Source organism: Cervus canadensis, chromosome 29 (genome assembly GCF_019320065.1).
Source record: "Cervus canadensis isolate Bull #8, Minnesota chromosome 29, ASM1932006v1, whole genome shotgun sequence".
Taxonomy (NCBI): domain Eukaryota; kingdom Metazoa; phylum Chordata; class Mammalia; order Artiodactyla; family Cervidae; genus Cervus; species Cervus canadensis.
In genome coordinates, this window is record NC_057414.1 from 10,255,061 (window position 1) to 10,278,409 (window position 23,349).

The following is a 23,349-nucleotide window of genomic DNA, read 5'->3' on the forward strand; positions in this document are numbered from 1 at the left end:
CTGTATGTAAGTGGAGAAGGTTGGCCTAGGTCAGCGTTTTCCACTGGGGGGCCAGACAGATTCTGTAGGTGTGTTACTTCAGCACAATGGTGAGAAAGTCCATTTCATTTCTGTTCAATCTTTTTGATTGAGTTGAGGAAAGAGCCTGATTGTGGTGCTGGTAGGTATTTAATATTTTTATGATGCTTGCTAGCCTCCCATTTTAACAAAAGTCTGGATCTGGATAAGGAGGCAACTGTCTTTACCTGGTTTTATACTCACCGTGTTTATTTTTAAGCTTTTTCTTCTATATATGAAGAAATGATCTTTTTAATTTACCATAATGAGATACACTTTCCTTTTTTTGGAATAAATGGATTCAAGAAACAAAAAGTAAGTGGAATAAAAAAAAATAGGTTAATATTAGTGCAGATAGCCTAAAGGTGTGGTGGAAATCACGGAGCAAGAAGCTCCAAACAGAGCAAGAAGGTTAGAACCTAGATGATGGCCAGCAGGCTCCGGGCCCTACCAGTCAGAAGTTGGTGCAGTGAGGCGGGGACACTTCCCTTGGGTCAGAACTGATGTCTGTGCAGGAAGGGGTCTGGGGACCACCGTCGGCCCGGGTGCAGTGGGAGGAGCAGAGCCGCCAGGGTGGGCCCCTTCCCCACTCAGGAGCTCAGGGCCCTGGCTCTGGGCATGTCTTTGGGGGAAACTCCACAGTCAGGGTTTCAGATGAGGACAAAAGTTTCAGTGCATGTCGAGAATACAACACTGTCGAGAATACAAAAATCCTTAAGGAAAAGCAGGAATGCAGAGAACGTGGATGGACAAAACTATTTGCCACAACATTATTATATGCACAGAGGACTGGAAAGCACTTGCCAGGTCAACATTAAGATGAAAGTTATTTAACACATCCCTGGGACAGAATGGATATACGTTTTCAAAATTAAATGTATGGGGCCTTGTGGAGATGTGGGCAAGTATTAAGAGCACATTGGAAGAGGCAATAAAAACCCAGAAATGTAAGCACATCTGTAGCTTCAACTACATGAACTACAGAAACAATTCAAAGTAAAATTTATTAGAGTGTTAATAGTAGTTGCTTCTGGCTAATGTGATTATTTGTCTTTTCAAAATACTTTAAAAAAAACAAAACAATTTTTTTCCACAATTTGAAACATTGAATATAACTCTCTGTCCCTCTAGCCTCAAGCATCAGTCACATGGACCCGATTAAAATCCTGACTGTTGTTATGAATGTGTGACCTTGGACAAGACTTTAACCTTGCAGCAGTTTCCTCACCTGAAAAATGGAGGGAGTTCCTTTTTCATGGAATGTTGTGAGCATTAAATGAGATGATGCGTGTGAGATATTTATCAGGGTGCCTGGCTCATGGCAATCTCTCAGTAGATAGTACTTGCCACTGTTTAATAACAACCATGTCATCATAATGTTACGGTTATCATTATTCCTATTATTATTGCTGCTGGTGAACTTGGACTGTGTAACATGTTACAATATCAAAGAATCAAGCTGTGATAGTTTAATGCTGAAGCTGTCCCCTCTGCCCGTTATGTAAACAACACACACATGCACACACTTACTAAATGACAGATGCACAATTCCCTGATGGCTCAGACGGTAAAGCATCTGCCTGCAATGCGGGAGGCCTGGGTTCCATCCCTGGGTCGGGAAGATCCCCTGGAGAAGGAAATGGCAGCCCACTCCAGTACTCTTGCCTGGAAAATTCCATGGGCGGAAGAGCCTGGTGGGCTACAGTCCATGGGGTTGCAAACAGACGTACGCGTCTGAGCAACTTCACTTCCCGTCTTCACAGTGCACACCCCCTACCCAAATGCTGAGCACCTGTATGCAAAATGACTCCATATCCACAGCTTCTTTACAAGAGAGCCAACTTCAGCTACAAACACAAAGGCATCGTTCACCTGGCAGACTCTGCTTGGCACACACAGCTTGCCTTTCTTCTCCTCCCCCCCTTTTTTTTAAAATCGAGGTGAAATTTACAAAAGATTCACCACAAGCCAATCTAAAGTGTACAATTGACTAGCACTTAGTATGTTCACAGTGTTGGGCAACCGTCACCTCTATTTAGTCCCAAGACGTTGTCACCCTTACAGGGAACCCCTCACCCATCAAGCAGTCACTCTGCACTACCCCTCCCCACCCGCTGGCAATTACCAGTCTCCTGTCTGTCTCTGCAGCTTTGCTTCTTGTTTCCCCTGGAACCCTGTGTCCAGCTTGAACCTTGCATTCTCTTGGTTGGTGCTCGCAGTCTCTCTTCTTCTCCAATTGGTTCAACCCCCACTTCCTCGAAACTAAAATGTCCCAGTGAATTCATTTAAAATAGATTTTTTCTTCTCATCAAGGATCGGAAACTTAATCCTAATGTCAGGTGATTTAGTCTCCATGGGTGCACTGTACTGATGCCTCGCTCTGGGGCAGCCGCTTCCTCCTAGGGTCAGGTCTTTGTGAGCCTCGCTGGTGCTGAGCTGGGAGGTGGGAGTGGAATGCACCAGCTCTCCACCTGGTCAGGCCAGGCCTTGGGGCTACGTGCGGTCCCAGAACGAGACCTGGTTTCCAATCCTGACTCTGCAAGCCTCTGTGCATGTGACCTTGGTCGAGCAAAAGCACTCACTGAGCCTCAGTTTCTGCATTTCTAAAGGAGGGGTCGGTGTGAGTTTTCTGTAGAGGATTAAATGAGTGGGTTAGGGTAGCATCACCAACTTAATGGACATGAGTTTGTGCAAACTCCAGAGGATAGTAAAGGACAGGGAAGCCTGGAATGCTGCAATCCATGAGGTTGCAAAGAGTCGGACACGACTTTAGTGACTGAAGAACAGCAACACGTGAGTTAAGGGCTGTGAGAGGCTCTGGAGGATCTGTGTCCATCATGGCTTTGCTTGGCTTCCTTGGAGGCAGAGGAGTATGTTAGAAAGATTACCCAGGAATCCCGAATCAAGTGACCTGGGTTTAAGTTTTGGTCCTGCTACTTATCAGTCCCCGGCCTATGGGATAGAATGGAAAAGAAGGCCGAGGGTGGGCAGCCTCACTTCAAACCAGGTTCTTCCATGAACAGCCCTGGGAGGTGGACAAGTTGTGTGAGACGCTCCCTCATAACCTCCTCATCTACAAGATGGGCATCGCAGACCCGCCTTTGCAGGGCTGTTGTGTGGGCATAATGGATCATGCAGAGAAGCGCTGAACGCTGTGTATCATACATATGGGCATGTGGTACTGGACATGCGTCTGTTACCTTTCCTCATAGGTAATGGACTCAAATGTCCTCCTGGGCCAGGCTAGTTAGTCTGTGGCCAGAATAACAGAAGACAGATGCGGGGAGGGGAGTAAATTGGGGGAGGCCTTATCTTGGGAACTGGCAATTATAGGACGTGGAAAATAGCATTGTAATTGAGTTTTGTTTTTTCATTTGTAACCCAGCTGGTAATAGCATGGTGGGGGCTCAGATTGAATGAGCGAGTTGCTTTCCTCTTCGATCCTCTTTCTTGAGAATAAATAAGCCTCAGTTTCTTCATCTGCAAAATGAAGATATGAGTACCTTCTCTGACTACTTCACAGGGTAGCTGCAAAGAAAAAATGAGATTTAAAAAAAAATGTACATGAAAGTGTTTTGTAAACTGTAAAGTGCTATGTAAATGTAACGGGCTATCATTTCATTTAAAAGATGTTGTTTTGCTGGTACTCATGCACAATAGAGCTGGTTCTCCCCTGTATTCAGGTGCGGATTGCTTTTAGTGTGGTGAACGTGCATAGGGGAATTGCAGGTTAGTATGTCTCCTGCTTTATCCAGATGGTCTCTGGGCTGGAAAAGATGGAGAATTCCTTCACTAAAGGGCCATATCTTTTGAGTCTATTGACAGCATGTCATGTGGAACTCAAAATTGCCTTCGTGAATGCAGATAGATTGCATCTATTAGTTCCTTCTTGTCATCATGACCTGTCAGAAGGGAAATTAAATGTGCCCACAAATATTTCAATATTTATGCTGTGTGCAAGGTTTAATATTCATCTGGAGCAGTGAGTGCAAAAAGAAATAAAATCTACATCCTTTCGTTTGGGTTAGGAGATAGCTCGGTTCAGCAAGAACCCTCTGAACAATTCCTGTGAGCTAGTGAGTGCATAATGTACTAGGTACTATGGCAGACAGACACCAAATTCTAATACTGACACCTTCACTTGGTCTAGTCTTTCAGAAGGCATGGAGAATCTGAGGTCATTCCCGTGGGGATGATGAAATCTGTCTGGAGGATGGAAAGAGGGAAGTAGGCAAAGTGGAGGGCAGTCTAGTGGAGATATGTTTGCAGAAGCTGGGGAGTGAGAAGGGTTGTAGGTGAAGAGTCCATCAAACACCAGAAACCCACTCCTACCTGTTAAGATATGGGCATGTGCTTGCAGGGGGGACCAAGAGATAGGAATCAGTAGCTCAGAGTCCTAAAAATCCCCAAAAGGCATTGAATATTTGCATGGGAAAACATACCAAAGAAGATGACTCTTGGCCAGTGTATTTTTCTAGCAATGAAAAAAAGAATGTACAAACATATTGTTGGAACTATGAAGGGAAGAGCCCCATGAAAGGGATGGATGGTAAATGATAATAAATTGCAGGGTCTTCTGTGTTGTTAATTGCAAAACACACTGATAATTGAAGTGTCATTGTTACTAAGTGTTTCAAGCATGCTGTTTTTACTGTTTTTCTTTCTTTCGATGCAAAAAAATGTAATGATTTCCTAAGTTCACTCGTGACTTCATTCCCCTAACCCTATTTTTTCCCCAGTAAGGTCCTAAATTCCTCAAGCCTGACTTCTCCTCCCCAGGGGTTTTCAGAAACCCAACCCCCCTGGTTGGCGAGGGACTGCTGTGTGTGAAGTGGTAACTGCCCTCAAGGAGCTTACAATCTAGCTGGGGGTAAACGACTTGCACATGAACGCATCTAGACTGTGAGCTTCTAGAGGGCAGGGACCTTACCCTAAGTCATCTCTCTTCTCACCCTGCACACCCTCCCTGAGAGACCTCATCCATCCCATGGCGTCGACCACCACCTGTATGCCGAGGACCCTCTCAGATGGACTGTCTCCTGCGTGCCATGGCCCAACTCTCCAGCCATCCAGAGTTGCAGGATGCAGGATGCTCTGCTGGACTCCACCTGGTCGCCAAAACCCAACTTGTCCTATCTCCTCTGAGCCCGCCCTGGCTCCTGGGCTCTGGGGCTCTGTTCCCCCAATCAAGGACCCTGAGGTCACTCTTACGGACTGAGCTTGATGGAAAAATGCTTACACCTGAATGTTAAGCAAAACAGTGAGCTTATCAAATTGTTGAGACGTCGTGAACTCGTTAATGTTAAACATACAGGTTGAAAGTTGGAGAACTGCTTCTGAATGAGTTGTTCTCTCTGGTGAGAAATGGTTGATGTTTTCTTTGGCACGGTTTTGCTTTCTAAATCTCTTGTCGTAAATTTATACTACTTTTATAATCAGCAAAAGTATCTCATAATAAATGGTTTAAAGGTCTCACTTTGAATGTCCCCTTCTTGGGGAAATATCCCTGTTCCTCTGTATCCCCGCTGGAGTCTGAGGCTCTGTCTTCTGCAGCCTCACACCTGTGCCTATCCTACTGGGGGACTTGCCCCACTGTGTTCTCTTCCCAAGTTTCCCACCTGCAACCCCAGACTGTGAGCTCCTTGAGGGCAGAAACCAGGGCTTATTTGTCTTGTATTCCCACTGCCTAGCACAAGGCTGACACGGGTAACCACACAATACATGTTTGTTTTTTAAAAGGAAGAGAGGGAGGGAAGGAGGATGAAGAATGATACGGAAAGGCCATTGGGATTTTCTCGCTTTCTTTTTTTTAAATCTTCATGGATCCCACTTAGTTTTTCCCTTCTCCAAGATCATTTGTTAATTATATTTTAATCCACTGAACCACTGCATTAAAAAAAATTTTTTTTTGGCTGCACCACGCAGCATGTGGGATCCTAGTTCCCTGACCAGGGATCAGACCTGTGCCCCCTACATTTGAAGCTTGGAGTCTTAACCCCTGTAGCACCATGGAAGGCCCTGAACTGCTGCATTTTTAAATCAGGGCTTCGAATTTGTCTCATTTTTATTAATCAAAGGCCATGTGCATGCCAATCAGAGCAACTCTGGGGCTGAGTCTGACTTGGGCACAGTGCCCCCTGCCCAACAGCCCAGGCACGACATGCAGGGCTGTGTTGAGTCCTGTGAAAGTGAGTGTTAAGTCACTCTTGGCAACACACCTTGGACACTAACCTCTATCCATGGAATTCTCCAGGCAAAGATACTGGAGTGGGTGGCCATTCCCTTCTCCAGGGGATCTTCCTGACCCAGGGATCGAACCCAGGTCTCCCACATTGTAGGCAGATTCTTTACCATCTGAGAGCCACCAGGGAAGCCCCATCTTGAGTTCTAGAATGGAATATATATTCTGGAGCATCCCATTAGGTGGAACAGTGGCAAGCTATAGTGTCTCTGGTGGGAATGGAGGCAAGGGAACAGACATAATAGGAAAAATAGCAATAGCTAACTGTTATTGCGTGTTTACTCTGTGGCAGGCATTGTGCTAAGCATCAACCTGCATGATACCCCTTGATCCTCAAAAACAGCCCTAAGAGGTAGGTACTGTGATTATCCCCATTGTGTAGATGAGGAAACTGAGGCTGAATGATGAACTGTGTAGGGAAACTGAAATGTGAACTGTGGTCTACTGATGACCGAACTTGAGTCTGGCATACCTCTTTCCTCTTCTGAAGTTATAGGGAAAGTGCTGGACAGAAAGGATGAGAAGAATGTTTGGTGAACCAGAGCAATAGTGTCTGTGCCTTGTTTGGGAGGTTCCAGAATCGTAGTGCTTAGCCTGGAGTACAATAAGTCCTTGACAAGATCTGAGACACCCGTCAAGTTGTAGGCAGTTGGTTCCATGTATGTGCAGCTTTCTGGGACGTTCTTGGAAGGAGTCTGCATGTTTAAAACAAAAACATGGCTTAGAAAGCAAAGCATGGATTGGAGAAGAGTTGTAGTGAGTAGAGTCTGGTGCTGTGCTGGGAAGGAGTTTGTCGTTAAGTACCAGCCTGTGGAGACGGATGAGGTCTTGCTACTAAAGCATATCTACGAACCTGGAGTAATAAGGTAGGGTGTGTTTGTCCTGGGTACTTAGAACCAACTGATTACCAAATCAATCAACTAATATTTATTCAAGTAGAAGCCTGACAGCTCTTTAGTGGGTCAGGGTTGTTTAAAGAAGGATTTCTGCCTTGGGTGGGAATTTGGGCTAATGAGATGATAATAATTACCATTTATTGAGTGTCGGCTGCGTGCCAGGCAACTCTACTGGGCACTTTATATACACTAGTCCACGTAATCCTTACAACAGCCCCAGCAAGGAAGGCTTCACAACCCATCCTCTACAGAGGAGGAAGCTCAAAGCATTTCAATGTCTTTTCCTAAGGTCATAGTCACTTAATCTATGGAAGAAGACCCAAATTTGACTCTAGGCCTCTTTCCAAAAATCTCCATTTTTCCCCCCCTCTGATTCCCTCTTTTTCTTTTTAGAATTTCTTTTTTAGTTAAAAAAAAAAATCTTTTGGGGCGGTGCTGGGTCTTTGTTGCACCACCCGGGCTGTTCGTTGCAGTGCTTTGGTTTCCCTAGTTGCGGTACACAGGCTTAGTTGCCCAACCAGGATTCGAACCCATGTCCCTTGCATTGGAAGGCAGATTCTTAAACACTGAACCACCAGAGAAGTCTTGATGGGCAATGCTTTTTTTTAAAAATGATTTTGTTAATTTTTGGCTGCACTGGGTCTTTGTTGGTGCTCGAGCTTTTCTCTTGTTATGGAGAGTGGGAGCTATGTTCTAGGTGTGGTTCACGGGCTTCTTATTGCATTGGCTTCTCTTGTTGAGAAGCCAATGGGCTGTAGAGCTCTCAGGCTCTAGACTTGGGTTTCAGTAGTTACGGCTCCCGGGCTTTAAAGCTCCGGCTCAGTAGTTGTGGCACATGAGCTTAGTTGCTCTGCAGCACGTGGGATCTTCCCCAGTCAAGGACAGAAGCCCTGTCTCCTGTATTGGCAGGCAGATTCTTTACCTCTGAGCCACCAGGAAAGCCCTGATGTGCAGTGTTTGATGTGCAGTGCTTGTGTTCCCATCAGAAGTAAGATTCATCAAAACCGTCAAATTAATAGACAGAAGTTAAACAAGCAAAGGCTTGGTGCCTGCTGCTTGGCCAGGCTGTTTTCTAAGGGAGTTTTACACTTCTGTGTTGGATAAGGTAGTGTTCAAGATCTACTCTAGCTTTAAGGCCTCCTCTCAAATGTCAAAGAATCAAAGTCTTTAATTGTTCTGACAAAGCAGAAATATTACCTTCCTACCCTCAGTGGCTCTTCCTTAGCCACAATGGCAGAGATCATGATTCTTCTCTGCCTTCCTAACAGATTGTTTGTCCGTAAATTGTTTCATGCAAGAAGAAAGGAACCATGTAAATATGGGAAATAACTACTCCTTTCAACCTTTTCTCCTTTCCCAGGGAAGACAATGGAACCATTAGATTTCTGCTCACTAAAGCGCTAGGAACTCATGTGCCTGCTGGATTGTTTGATTTCAGAAAATTGCTGGCAAATGAGAGTAACAAATGGCCAGAGAAATGCTGACCGTCCTGTGGGCCGGTGAGGTTTGGGGCTGTCCCCCTGCGTCTGGCTGTGAAAGTCACGCGGGGCAGGTGCAGCGATGTCCCCCTGATGACTACATGCTGCTCCCTTCTGATGAAGGATGGGGGCCGGGTTCCTGCCCACTTGGCACCTGGAAGGCCACTCCCCCCCGAAGCACCCCACTGCCTCTACACGCGGCCCTTCCCAGACCTCCGTGACTTCCCTGTCCTGTTCCCTCTGCTTGGAATGCCTTCCCTGTGTCTTTTGGGCCAAATCTACTTATTTAAGACACAGTTCCAGAATCCTTTCGTCAGCAGCTCCTGCCCTGTCTATCCAGCCTCCCCCGTGGGCCTCCGTGTCAGTTCTAGAACCTAACACACCGTGGTCCTTATTTTATTTGTGCTGAGTTGCTCAATCGTGCCAACCTTTTGTGACCCCATGGACTGTAGCCCCCCAGGCTCCTCTGTCCGTGGGGATTCTCCAGGCAAGAATACTGGAGTGGGTTGCTATGCCCTCCTCCAGGGGATCTTCCCGACCCAGGGACCACACTCAGGTCTCCTGCATTGTAGGCGGATTCTTTACCAGCTGAGCTACCTGCTTTATTTATTTATTTTTGGCTCTGCTGGGTCGTCATTGCTGGGCAGGCTTTCTCTAGTTGTGGCCAGCGGGGGCTGCTCTCTAGTTGTGGTGTGCAGGCTTCTCGTTGCGGTGGCTTCTCTTGTTGCAGAGCACGGGCCCTAGGGCCCAAGGGTTCAGTCGTTGTAATGCACGGGTTGCCCTGCAGCATGTGGAATCTTCCTGGACCAGGGATCGAACCCATGTCCTCTGCACTGGCAGGCGGATTCTTAACCACTGGATTCCCAGGAAAGTCCTGTTCAATGTCTGTCTTTGATCTCCCATCCCAGAGCTGGGTACTCCAGTACGACTGTTGAATATAGCTGAATACATTCTTCCGTCATTTCTGAGCATCTTTCTATTTAAGGTTCGGTCTCACTGGGTCCATATTTCTGTGTGGGGTTACCTGGGTAGGAATGAAAGTAAGTTCTCATGTTTGTACGGCAGTTTATGGCTGACAAAGGGTGTGTGCACCCGTCTCCCCACTCACGCCCCCGAACAGCTCTGTCAGTGAGCAGTAGTCAGGGCTATTAATATTCTCATGATACGGATGAAAAAACAAAATTACTAGGAGATTAAATGTTCTGAGCAGGATCATGCAGTTTGTAAGTGCAGCAGTGGTTTCAAATTCATGTCTCTTCTCAGGGCTCCGGGAGGTAGGGCTGGGTGAACACTGCTGACTTTTAAAGCCCCTGAAATAACTCGCAGCTCAAATGAGACACCCCGCTTCCGCTTGTCTGCTTGCTGCTTCTGGAATTTCACAGGCAAATGGAACCTTTGCATATTGCATCCTATTTTGGACCCAAGCAGTTGAGGGTTGAGGGTTGGGGGCGTTCTAGATTAAAGGACCCCCATGTTGGGGTGCTGCAGGGCACAGGGCGGCAGAGAGGAAAGCACAGAACTTGCAGCAACCTGGGTCCATGTTTCAGATTTTAGACCTTCTGTCTGCACAGGACTCCATATAATATTTCTTGCATAATTTGGGAGAGAAGTAAGTAAACACACATATGTAAATTCATTACTTTAAAAAACAGTCTCTCTGAACTTTAATTTTTCTTCTGTAGGAATGAGAACAATGATACCTCCCATGCAAGGTTGTCATGCAGATTTAACGAGAAACCGCTTATAAACAGATCTTGCGTGGCAGTGAAGTGTTGGCATTTTTAAATGCTAGACTTTTCTTTCTAACTCAACCGTGCAGCCTGTCTTTGACAGTATCTGTAGATTGGTGTGCTGGGCTGGTTGCTTGCAAGCCTCAGAAGAAAGGAGGGGAAAAGAGTTGTATAGGCCCCTTCCCAAGTATTGGACCACCCAGAAGCTAGGCGTCCTTAAAGTGTCTGGGACAAGGGGACCATTCTCAGTGGAAGTCCTGTGATCTGCAGACCTGAATGGGCTCCTCACCGCTGCCTTCCGGCTCCCAGTGCGGCTCTGTTGTCTGCACCGCCCCACTGCCTCTGACTCTGTGTCTGCTTGCGGGCAGGTCCTTTCTTGCGGCCCATGAATGGCATCTACCTCTGGCCTGGAAAGGGATTATCCAGATGCCAAATGTTGGGAAATTGCAGATTAACTTGGGAAACAGCATCTGGAGAAGAAGCAAGATGGGACCACGTGTGCCATCACCCCGTAGTTCTGTGGCACATGGCAGAGAGGGCAGGCTTTTGGGGTTCCTCAGGCCTGAATTAAAATCCTGCTTCCGCCCCTTACTGGCTTGCAGCTTGTTCAGGTCACTCGGCTTCATTGGGCTTGGGTTTCTTCTTTTGCAAAATGGAGATGTTCATAAGAGTAATACCTATACCACAGGGCTACTTTAAGGGTAAAATAAAATTGTGAGTGAAAATCAATGAGCACACTGCCTGGTCCATGGTAGGCGACCATGAATCTTATGTCCCCAGCCCTGGCTAGGTGGGTGGACTTTGCTTTCTTAGCTCCTGCTCTCCCCTGGATATCAGCCTTCTGAATCCTTCCCTAACTCCTCAAGCCAAGGTCAGTGGCTTCTTTCTCTGTGCCCCGTAGATCTGCCATCTGAATATAAAGTGCCTACTGAAACCCCTGTGTCCTTATCTTGGTTCTGAAGGCTCTCGACATGGCGCTTGGGAAAAACTCATGCGCAGAAGGAATGAGGGACAGAGTCCCTCTGTCGATGGCCCAGTTCCCAGCTGTCATTGCCCTGCTGACCCAGAGGGGAGCTTTCCTTTGAGTGTGGCTTTCTGGGCTTCGGCAACTCATGAAGTTATCCCAGTCACTCTTGCTTCTCTGCCCCAGAGAGGTTAGAGGGCCCCACAGTGTGAACCAGAGAGGAGAGAGGGGTTGGGAGACCCCACAGCCACTGCGCCTGAAGGTCAGAGGGATCTGTACGTTTTTCTGGGCTGGGACCCACACAAAAGGCGGGGAGGCCGATGCTTCAGTCACCGATGCCTCTCAATTAGGGCTGCAGTTTGGCAACCAATTCCTCACCCCTGGGCAGAAGGGGCCCCTGCACGAGTGTGAACAGCTGGGCTGCTTTGGGAGCCAGGAAGGCAGACATGAAGAGGCCATGCAAGTCTGGGGATCACAAGGCTTCAATTGCAGACAGACCCCTTGTCTCCACCTTGAGGCAGGTTGGGCTCCAGAGTGACTTGATATTTGGGCAGGGGTTGTATGACTTTCACCCTCTTTTTCTAGGGCTTGCAAAAAAGAGGCAATCAGCAACCATTCTACGGAGCTGCTTGAATAAGAACTAGATAGAAAGCATGATATAAAGAACTAAGAGAGGCAAGGAATGGGACAGGGTTAAGTCCCAAACTGAGTAAAAGGTGCCTAACTGGACTGTACAACTGGGGAGAGTACTGAGATTCATGTGGTTTCAGAGGGTGGGATGCGGAGGAGTGGTTAGGCTGGTCAAGAGGAGCTTGCAGAAGGCCAGGATTTCATCCAAGTCCTAAAAATGTATTGTCCACAGGGAAGTAAAGATGAAAGGACAGGGCCATGGGGAGGGTCTGGGCAAAGATACAGCCAAGGAAATAGGTGTATAAGGATCTGGTGTTTATCACACCCCTACAGAGCATTCAGCATATCTTATACAGGTAAGGTAGGATGGATCTTATGCCTCCATTTTACAGATGAGCAAACAGTAAATTTCTGTTGTTTCAAACCACTTCGTTTGTGGTCCTTTGTTACAGCAACTCTAAGAAACTAACACTCCAACAGTTCTACCATGCAGAAAGTGCCCTAACAGAAGAACCAGGCGTGTAGCACAGAGAAAGAAGTACTCACTCCCTTCCTAGATGCTCACATCCGTTGCCAACCCCAGTTGCTCACAGCTGTTGCCAATTTATTGTCTTACAGTTCTCGGGGCTAAAAGTCCAAAGTCCAAGTGTCAGGAGAGTTGGTTCCTTCTCGGGGGCTCCTGGGGGAGAATCTGTCCCATGCCTCTCTCCTGGCTTCTGGTGGTCCCCAGAAGTCCTTGATGTTCCTTGACTTGCAGCTGCTACCTCCAGTCTCTGCCTCTGTCCTCACATGACTGTCTTCCCTCGGTCATCTCTGTGTCTTCAGGGCCTTCTCCTCTCTCTCTCTCTCTCTGTTCTCTGCCTATAAGGACACTGGTCAATCTGGAATGAGTTCCCTCTAATGCAGTGTGCCTTCAACTTGACTTACATGTTAATGGCACCTGCAAAGACCCTGTTTCCAAATGAGGGCATATTCACGGGTACCAGAGGTAAGGACTTCAAAAATCTCTTTTAGGGAACACAAATCCAACCCTCAGTAGTCGGTCATCGCATATTAGTGGTAAACAGGATAATACAATTATATGGTGTTTTATAGATCATGAAGCACTGATTCGGGGGCTTCCCAGTGGTAAAGAATCTGCCTGCCAGTGCAGGAGTCACAAGTTCCATCGCTGGGTTGGGAAGATCCTCTGGAGGAAGAAAAGGCAACCCTCTCCAGTATTCTTGCCTGGGATATCCCATGGACAGGAGAGCCTGGCTGGCTATAGTCCATGGGGTTGCAAAAGAGTTGGACAGTATTAAGTAAGCGCAAAGCGCTGATTATCACATTAAAAACCACAGAAATCTGAAGGGCAGGTAGCCTCATTGGCCCCATTAGAGATCCGGAAACTGAGATTCAAAAGGCGATTTGCTCAAAATCACACAGCTAGGAAGGAGGAGAAGGACCTGAAACCGGGACGTGGACTGGAAGCTGGCCCTTCGTCTTGCGCGGCAGCCTCTGGGGTGCGGGGTCAGGTGGGGCTCAGGGGGTGCTGGGGAGAGCCGGGGGCGCGCTGTGAATGCATTTGGGAGCTCACTCTTGCCTGGAGAGAGCCTTCAGAGGGAGCGAGCATGATCAATACTGAACATGCCCGAGAGTGCAAGCCAGATCTGGGGAGAACCAGGGTTTAGTGAGTCTGCAAGTGATTCTGTGGGGGAGGTGCCGATTTTGCTTCAGGTTGGGGGACCCAGGGCTGCAGCTCTCACTTTATATCCCTTTCAGAGAACAAGCCTGAGGCATCTGCCAGAGCTTTTAGCCTCCTCCCCTCGTCTGGTCCCTCTCCCTCCTTCAGCCTCACCCCCTCCCTTCAGGCCCACCCTCATCTTTTTCCCTCCCCCACCTAGCGGCTACCAGAGCCAGACATCGGCTCCTCCCTCCCTAACTCAGCTCCCTGCTGCCCTTGGGCTAAGTCCTGACTCCCCTGACTCCACCACCTTCTAGAACATTCCCTCCCCGTTCAGTCTTGCGGTTAGGCTCAGCTCCTCTCTTGTTCCTGCACATGACTTGGAGTTCCCACCTCTCCTCCTTTGGGCAAGCTCTTCGCTAGCCTCCATCTCCTCAGCCCGCCTTTCTTTCCATCTCATTTGCCACTGTGAGAATGCAGAAGTCAGCGGGAGGGCCGGTATGGTCCTGTCCTGTAAAGACTGCAGATGGGAAACAGAAGCTGTGCTTTCACTCCTTCTTGGGATGTAATGACGCTCTGATAGCCGCTGCGGACTGACGGATAGCTTTGCTGTGACATTTAGTCTTTAAAAGCATCCTGTGAAGATGCAGATCCTTGACCATCTGAGCTACCAGGGAAGCCCCAGAGTGCTTGTTGCTCAGTCGTGTCTGACTCTTTTGCGACCCCACAGACTGTCGCCCTTCCAGGCTCCTCTGCTCATGGAATTCTCCAGGCAAGAATACTGGAGAGGGAAGCCATTCCTTTCTCTAGGGGATCTTCCCGACCCAGGTATCGAACTCTGGTCTCCTGCATTTCAGGTGGGTCTTTTACTGTCTGAGCACGAAGCAGGCCTGAAGAAGAAAAAGGTAGTATTTGTTTGTCAGATGAAGCAGTGGAGGCCCAGGGATGCCTAGCTCTTCCCAGGGACACCTGGCTCTGCCCAGGGACTCCTGGCTCTTCCCAGGGACCTGCTCTGCCCAGGGAGCTCTGCCCAGGGACGCCTGGCTCTGCCCAGGGACCCCTGGCTCTTCCCAGGGACACCTGGCTCTGCCCAGGGACACCTGGCTCTGCCCAGGGACTCCTGGCTCTGCCCAGGGACGCCTGGCTCTGCCCAGGGACCCCTGGCTCTTCCCAGGGACACCTGGCTCTGCCCAGGGACTCCTGGCTCTGCCCAGGGACATGAGTTTGCTTCTTTCTTCCACTACCTGCCAGTTGTGTCATTCTGGGCGAGTTTCTTCATCTCTGAGCTGCAACCTCCCTTCTCCATAAAGGGGTGACCTCTCTATTTCACCAGCTGATTGGAGGACTGAACCCCGTCATCTCTGCACATGTACTAAGCTGGCACATAGTAGGTAGACACTCAGCTGGACATAGCTGGATTTTAGAGTGGATGGGGAGGGAATCATGAGGGAAAAAGTGGCTACAGGGAAGAGAGGTCAGGATGCTGGAGGGCGTGCAAGAGGACGAGGAGGCGTTGCTTGGGTGCTGGGGTGGGGAGGCGAGGAGTAACGGAGAAGCCAGATCCCAACCGAATAATATTCCGTGGAGAACCGTGGGGCCAGCACGGATTTCTCACTGAATTCTTAATGGTCTCTTCATTCCCTAAAGTGTGTGTATCACTCTGTCCCTTCACAAAGTTCTGCTGCTGCTGCTAAGTCACTTCAGTCATGTCCGACTCTGTGCGACCCCATAGACGGCAGCCCATCAGACTCCTCTGTCCCTGGGATTCTCCAGGCAAGAACACTGGAGTGGGTTGCCATTTCCTTCTCCAATGAATGCATGCATACTAAGTCGCTTTAGTCGTGTCTGACTCTGTGCGACCCCATGGACAGCAGCCCACCAGGCTCCTCTGTCCACAGGATTCTCTAGGCGAGCATACTGGAGTGGGATACCATTTCCTTCTCCCATGTTCCTTCTCACAATGTTCAAATGCTGGGAATTCCGTATTTCATTTTGGGTGAGAAGAGAGGAAAAAAAGGGCAGGTGGGTGATTGAAGCCACCCTAAAACCAAAACCTGTTTGATTAGGAAAGAGCTTTAAAGGTCTGTGCCTCCTGCTTAAGGAGTCTGGAAAGTGATACCCAGAGAGCTCGAAGGGTGACCCTGATTTGCTCGGCAAGTAAACAGAGATCAGTACTCACGTTGCTCATCGCCAGCTCGGTCCCCTGTGCCCTTGTTTGCCACATAGGGTTGGGACTGGGGGGATGGTACGCAGATGCTTGGGGAAAACGGAACCCTGTAGGCTGGTTGCTACTTCCTGCTTTCCTTACCCAAACTTTGCACCCTGGGAGCACATATATAGAAGCATCATATGGTTGCATTTCCTCTCTGAGACTTTCCTTTAGTGAGGGGATATTCACTAGCAGGGCTTCCCAGGTGGTGAAGTATCCGCCTGCCAGTGCAGGAGATGTGGATTCAATCCCTGGGTCTGGAAGATGCGGTGGAGGAGGAAATGGCAACCCACTCCCGTATTCTTGCCTGGAGAATCCCGTGGACAGAGGAGCCAGGTGGGCTGTGGTCCATGGAGTCCCAAAGAGTCGGGCACAACTGAGCCATTGCGCAGGCTTTCACTAGCAAGGAAACCCGCCCTCCTGCTTGCTAATTTAGCCTGTCACTCCAATGCCCCAAGGCTGTTAGCGGTTTACAAAGTGGGTCTCCCAATTAGCCTACCAAGTCACCCTTTGCCTTGTTCCTTCTGCTTTCAAGTTCACTGTACGCCCCTCTCCTGCCCAGCTTCAGCACTCGCCTCTGCGCCCGCCTAGGATTTCACAGTGAGTAAACATCATCAGGAGAGTGTTATCTTGGGTTGAGACAGAGGATTAAGGCTTCCGCTCAGGGAGACTATGCTCCATTTCCACACCCATCCTGTCCTGTTCCTGGGCTCAGCCACCTGAGACATGGGCTGTCCTTGACCTCAGACCTGGATTTTCCTGTCTGAGAACAGTCTGCTGGAGTCTATGCTGGTTACAAAGTACATGCTTTTGAAATATCAACTGCATTAAAAAGAGGAAAGCCGATTTCATTTCTCAGATCCCTCTTGAACACACCCCGTATCGATTTCTTTTTCAGAGAGAAATAGGAAGTCATTTGGTTATGGGCAGACACCAGTTTGCTGTATCTTTTGGTTGAAGGGAATGATAAGAGTGATTACAGCTGTCCCATGGAAAGAATACGTGCGTGTCCACGCTCCATCATCCGAAGCCTTCGGGGGTCAGACGTGTTTTGGTACCTGGTTGATTTTTAGATTTTAGAGAGGAGGGAGGGTATATATACCTTTATTATGTGATACCCCCGCTGGAGTCTGGGGCAGTGCTCTGCAATCAAGCCCATTCATTTCTCTGCAGTGAACTGTTCATACTAAGTGGGAAAAATAAAGACAACAAATAGCTTCCCATCACTTCGGGTCAGGTTTTGCCAGCAAATGAGTTATTTAAAAGAAAGAAATATCTTTTGGCTTTAGAATTTTTTGAGGGTCAAGATTTGATAAGAGCCTCTGACTCTATATGGTAAATGTTTATATTTCCCTGTATAAATCCATACAGAGATGAGGACTGCCTGGGTGAGGCTGTGTAAATCAATTTTTAGCAGTTCACAAAGAAGTGAGAACCTCAGATATGCTGGGGGAGCCTGATTCAACTTCCCATCCCAAAGGCTAGTGCAGGCCAGGCACTGAGGCAGCACCTAGAATATTCTGGGTGAATTAACACACCAGGATCACTGTTGGCACACATTCTGCTGGGTCTCTGTACCTTGCTTGGTGTTCACATTACCATGGAAAGCAAAAATACCTATCAGTCATTAATAATAGCCGACACTTATAGAACCCTTGGCTTCTCCTGGTGGCTCCGTGGTAAAGAACCCACCTGCAATGCAGGAGTCACAGGAGATGCAGGTTCGATGCCTGGGTGGGGAAGATCCCCTGGAGGAGGGCATGGCAACTCACTCCAGTATTCTTGCCTGAAGAAACCCATGGACAGAGGAGCCTGTCGGGCTGCCATCCATGGGTCACAAAGAGTTGGGCACAGCTGGAGCAACTTTGCATGCACGCATGCATAGAACCCGTAATATTGACTGGCACTGTTCCAAATGCCCCACGTCTTGTAACTGGCTGAATTCTCCTGATTGCACTATTATTAGGCAGCAACTGTTTTTGTGATTGACTCACTCAAGATCACACAGCTATTCAGTGGCAGAGGTGAACTTGGGACCCCAGCTTTTTGGCACCCAAGTTAACACTTTAAACTCTGCTGCCTCTCTGCATGTGTCGTCTCCAGCTAGACTCAGGCACATAAAAATTCAGATTGCCAAGAGGCAACCAACCTAGTGAAATACTATGCATGACTGAGCATTTACCATGCATCAGACACTGGACTGAGCACTTTGTAGGATCCCGTTTAAGCCTCTCAAGTACCACATATGCAGGAGTCTCAACTCCATCTCCAGGTGAAGGGACGGAGACTCAGAGTGGGAAGGACATGGCAGGGTGAGGATTTGAGCCCAGGGCCGACCAGCCCGGGAGCCAGGATCTCAGGGATTGAGGTCACAGGCGCTGGCCTCCAGGAGCTTCCATGGAGCTTCAGGGGCCTGTGTGACTCAGGGGAGGAGACCCTCCGGAGAACTGTTAGGGGCCAGGCGTGCAGTCTTGGTTGCCTATCAGCACATCAAGGGGAGACAGAAAGACTCCCCTAGGTCCAGGTGCAGCTCCTCTCTGGACCCACACTCTCTGTCTGTAAAATGGGGACATACTTCCATGCTGGGTGGTCATTGGGATTCAGAGTGCCAAAGGGTACTGGAGCACACCGTGTTCGTTGTGGCTTTTTTGTCTGTGTATGGATGTACCAGGAAGGGAAATGTCTCCAAGGGCTACAAAAAACCAAATAGCATCTTTAGAGAACAGGAGACAAAGAAGCTAGAGTCGCCCCCCTCTAGATGTGCTGGGATAGCCTCAGGGCTCCTCTCCCCCATCAGGGAGGAGGGACCTGATGGTGCTGGCCACCTGAATGGTCTTTGGTGGTCCCGAAGATGCTTCTGGACCTCCCTCTTGTCCTCACCTCACATGCACATCAGCCACCGAGCCCGTGAGTGTCACCTCCTTCTTTAACCTGTGAGATCCAGACCTGCCGCCCCACCTCCATTCCACTCCATTCCATTCTGCTGAGCCTTTGGGCCAAGACCAAATAAGAGACATCCTCCCTCTCATCAGTCTTTTTTCCTAAAGTCTGTCCCCATATACCTTCCAAGGTCCTCTTTTTAACACAAACCCACGATGTTATTCTCCTGTTGAAAATCACTCCATCCATCTCTCCCCATCAGCTGTATCAGGGGGTCAACAAACATTCTCTGTAAATAGCCAGATAGTAAACATTTTAGGTCTTGCAGTACTAGAGGCAAAACTGAGGGTGTTAGGTGAGCACTTGTATAATAGGACAGAAGACAAATTTCATGAATTTTTTATTAATGAAATTCAGGATATAATAATAATTGAATATTTTCTTTTGCCATACAGTTCAGCTGATAAGAAGAATGGAATTTCAAATTCCTTTTTTTTTTTCATATGGGCAGCATTTGCTTAATTGGAGTTAATGTTTCCTACCATGAAATTGACCACAAAGGTTTATCTGTAAAAACCATTGTTATTTCTCAAGTCATAAAGAAGTAGATTGGGCCCACAGGACAGAGTCCAAGGGAAGACCTTCCTTGATCTGGTTCTGCCAGCCTTCCCGTTGCTCTTTCTGGCCGCCTTTAGTCTCTGTTCCAGCAACACCAATGGCATTTGCTTCCTTTTGGGATTTGCTCACCCTGACCCCTCTGTTTAGGGATGCCCTATCTAACTCTTCATCGTTTGAGCTTTAGCTCAAGCATCACCTTCTCTAGGAAGGTGTCCTCTCCTCTCTGGTCCCCAAGTTTTTTGTATTTCTCTGCATTTTAGCATATAACACCTTGTGTCGTATTTGCCCATTCACGTCTTGAAATGCTCCACAGGCTATATAAGCTCCAGGAGGGCAGGGTCCAGGCATATTCCTCTCTGGATGTCCTGTGTCCAGCTAATAATACAAGGCCGCCTGCCCCCCCACCCCCCATCCATCCATGCTCAATAAATGTTTGCTGGACAAATTAAAGAATTAAGGAGCAAACTCAGTGGCCTGGGTAGCGCCCTGGCCACATGTGGGTCAGAGGGCTCCCCCCACCCAAAGGAGCCAGGTCTGGAGCCATGGGGATGGGATGTGGGTGTGATGATGGTTGGTTTCCAGTTGCTGGTGATCACAAGTGTATTTCCTGGGAAACTCATGTTTTCTGTGACTTGCACTTTCTCACACTGTGAGTTGGCACTTGTTTTAAAGAAACAGAGTGATTTTTCTCTTCGTATTTTTTTTTCTGCCTATGAAGAGTGTTACTGCTGGAAGCTTCAGCCCGTGTGTGGTTAAAACACAGTGGCTGCCTTATTGGCAGGCGGCATCCTCTGAGTTCTTTCTGTCTTCTTAGTGCAGGGCTCGCTGTCACTGTTTATGGATAAGCCAGATCTGGGGGCAATCCTTGTGTTCAATAGCTTCCAGGGCAGTGTAGTAGTAAAGAATCTGCCTACCAATGCAAGAGACACTGGTTCAATCCCTGGGTTGGGGATATCCCCTGGAGGAAGAGATGGCAGCTGGCTCTAATATTCTTGCTGGGATCATCCCACGGACAGAGGAGCCTGGCGGACTATAGTCCATGGGATCACAGAGTCGGACATGAGTGAGCAATGCATGTGCACACACGTGTGTGTGCGTGTGCACACACACACACACACACACACACACTTGTGTTTAACTCACAGCCCTGTTGATGTGACCATGTCTGGTCCTGGCCTCACTGGAGGTGGGCTTGTTTCCACCCATGGACATACCTTCCAAACATTTACGATGGTCTATAAAGGGCCCTGTAACGCCCTAGACATCCTTTGTTGTGTCTTGTTTTTTGTTTGTTTATTTTTAAACGTACAAAAAGGAAAGAGACGGTTCCTTAAGGTTGCAGGTTTATGAGCGGCTCTTTCAGAGCTGCATTAAAGAAGGGCGGGGAAGCTCATTCATGGAGCGTATGCTGTGTGTGCCAGGTGCTGTATGTGTGGATACCCCCCCCCCATTTTATCCTGGCTGCAACCCTTCAAGGTAGGTGGTATTATAATTTCAATTTTTACGGAAGAGGAAACTTAATACCAGATAGAGTAAATGCTTGCCCAAGGTCACACACAGTTAAAAGGTAGAACAGCCAAGTTTTGTGTGTGTGTATAAACTTTTTATCGACATACACCACTCATAAATGCATAGCTCAGTGAATTTTTTTGCACAGTGAACATACCACGTAACCAGAACCTTCCTTCATCATGAAACAGAGCATTGCCCCTCCTGCGGTCCCCTCCTGACCCCTGTCAGCCTTTCTTTTTCCCCCTCAGTGCCTGCCAGGATAACTGCTATCTTGACTTGTTATACTATGGATCTGTTTTGCCTGTTCTCTAACTGAATCTAAATGGAGCCATAGAGCATGGGCTCTATTGTGTCTGCTGCTTCACTCGGCTTTATGTGCGTGAGATTTGGCCATGTTGTTGCATGGAGCGGGAGTTCATTCATTTTCAAGGCTCTATACATATTTCCTGGTGTGAGTATACATTCTTTATATACTCTGCTATTGATGAACATTCAGTTATTGTCCAGTTTGGGGCTGTTACCAGTGGTGCTTCAGTGAAATTTCTTTCCATGTCTTTGGGTGTTAATTTGGTCCTAGAATTAGAGTTTGTAGGATGTATGTATGTTCTGATATAGCAGATATTGCCAGACAGTTTTCCAAAGTGATTGCACTGTCTTTTATTCCCACCAGAAGTGTATGAGGGTTATGATTGTTCAGTATTATTCCCTATCAACTGCTTTTTCTATTTTAGCCATTCTGATGGTTGTATATTTATATCTCCTTGTGGTTTACTTTGCATTTCCCCAGTGTCTGATGAAGCAAAGCACCTTTTTTATGTGTTTATTGGAACATTTGGATATCCTCTTTTGTGAAGCACCTATTCAAGACATTTTTTAGAAAAATGAGATTGTCTGCTTTTCTTCTTATTTATCTATAGAAATTCTTTATATATTCTGGCACAAGTCCTTTGTCAGATATTGTCAATAGCGTCTCATTTGGTGGCTTGTATGTTTACTCTCTTAATGGTACATCATTAGATAAAGAGAAGTTCCTAATTTTCATAATGTTTATCAATTTTTTTTTCATTTATGGTTAGCACATGTTATATTTTGTGGAAGAAAACATTGCCTACACCAAGGTCATGAAGATGGTCTCTGGTGTTTTCTTGTAAAAGTTTTATGGTTTTGCCTTTTACATTTAGATCCATGGTCCATCTGGAATTGATTTTTCTATGTATTGTGAAATAGAGGTCAAGGTTCATCTTTTATATGGATAACCAATCGACTTAGCAACATCTATTGAAAAGACTCCCTTTTCCTCACTGTCCTTCAATATCATTTTTGTCAGCTGCCAGGTGACTACACATTTGGGGGCTCTGTTTATGAAATCCTAGAGTCAAATTTTTAGGGCAAAGCTATCTGATTTCAAAGTGTATCTTCTTTTCATTATTTTATAATGGAAAGACTCTGAGTAAGTGGTTTTGGAACAAGCTAAGGATGAAAGGACCTAATATACCGCGTTTGAGAGGAATTGTTCTGTGCTGTCTAACAGAGATGTGGCAAGTACTCGAAGTCCCAAATGGCATTTGGGGCTTGGCTGGGTGGGGATTTGGGTAACTTGGAGGGAGGAGGGACAATTAGAGCCTGTGATTACACACTACACTAAGTGGTTGGTATTGGTAGAAGTGCTGGAGACAGGCTTAAGCCCATGGGCCAGGACCTTTGAAAAGCTCTGGGAGGTAATCTGTAAGGACAGGGGGGAAATTATGCTTTTTTAATAGCTCTAAAGTAAAGCAAATTGTTAGACAAGGGGTTATTGGTTGAATAAATGGAGTTTGTAACAGCTAGATTTTAATGAGAGTACATAATTTGCGGTTATTAGCTCTTCAGAATCTTGTTCTAACTGGGTTATTAATTACTTTTTTTGATTATGGAAGTTAATCCATACATGCTTTCTTCTTAACAGGGGATTATATTTTGGTAGATGAGGCATAAGTAAATAGAGAGTGTTTAACAACCTAGATGCTTTTAATTTTCTTTGATTAAAAAACCCCTTACCCTCTGAATCTAAAATATGTGTTTTAAATGGGCATTACTGACCATCTGGTAGAAGTTGCCCAAAATGTGGACAGTGACTGTCCATCAGCTGTCCTCCGTCTTTACTGCATGCTTGAATCACCCAGGGAACTTTGAAAAAAGTTATGGATGCCTGGGTTTCAGCCCTGGAGGTTCTGATTTGATTGCTCTGGGGAGCAGTGTGGGCATCAGGATTTCTGACCTCCCCTCTGCAGCTAAGGAGAAACCCACTGGCCCAGAGAGAGTGAATTCACTTTCTTGGGATTCGCCTTCCAGCCCCTCCAGCCCCTCCTTGGGCAGCAGCCCCATCTTGCATCTTTAGGCAGCTTTGTCTTATCCCTCTCATCGCTCGGTGATGACGGGCTTTGGGATGCACAGTGATCATTCACTAAGGGGTCCTTCCTGACCGTCCATTC

General features: G+C 47.4%; 1 protein-coding gene across 9 annotated transcripts in view; it reads left to right on the forward strand.

Annotated features, from left to right (window-relative positions):
* The window catches only part of TENM4 (teneurin transmembrane protein 4), an 816,614-nt gene that overhangs the window by 36,780 nt on the left and 756,485 nt on the right, over positions 1-23,349 (forward strand). The window lies entirely within an intron of this gene.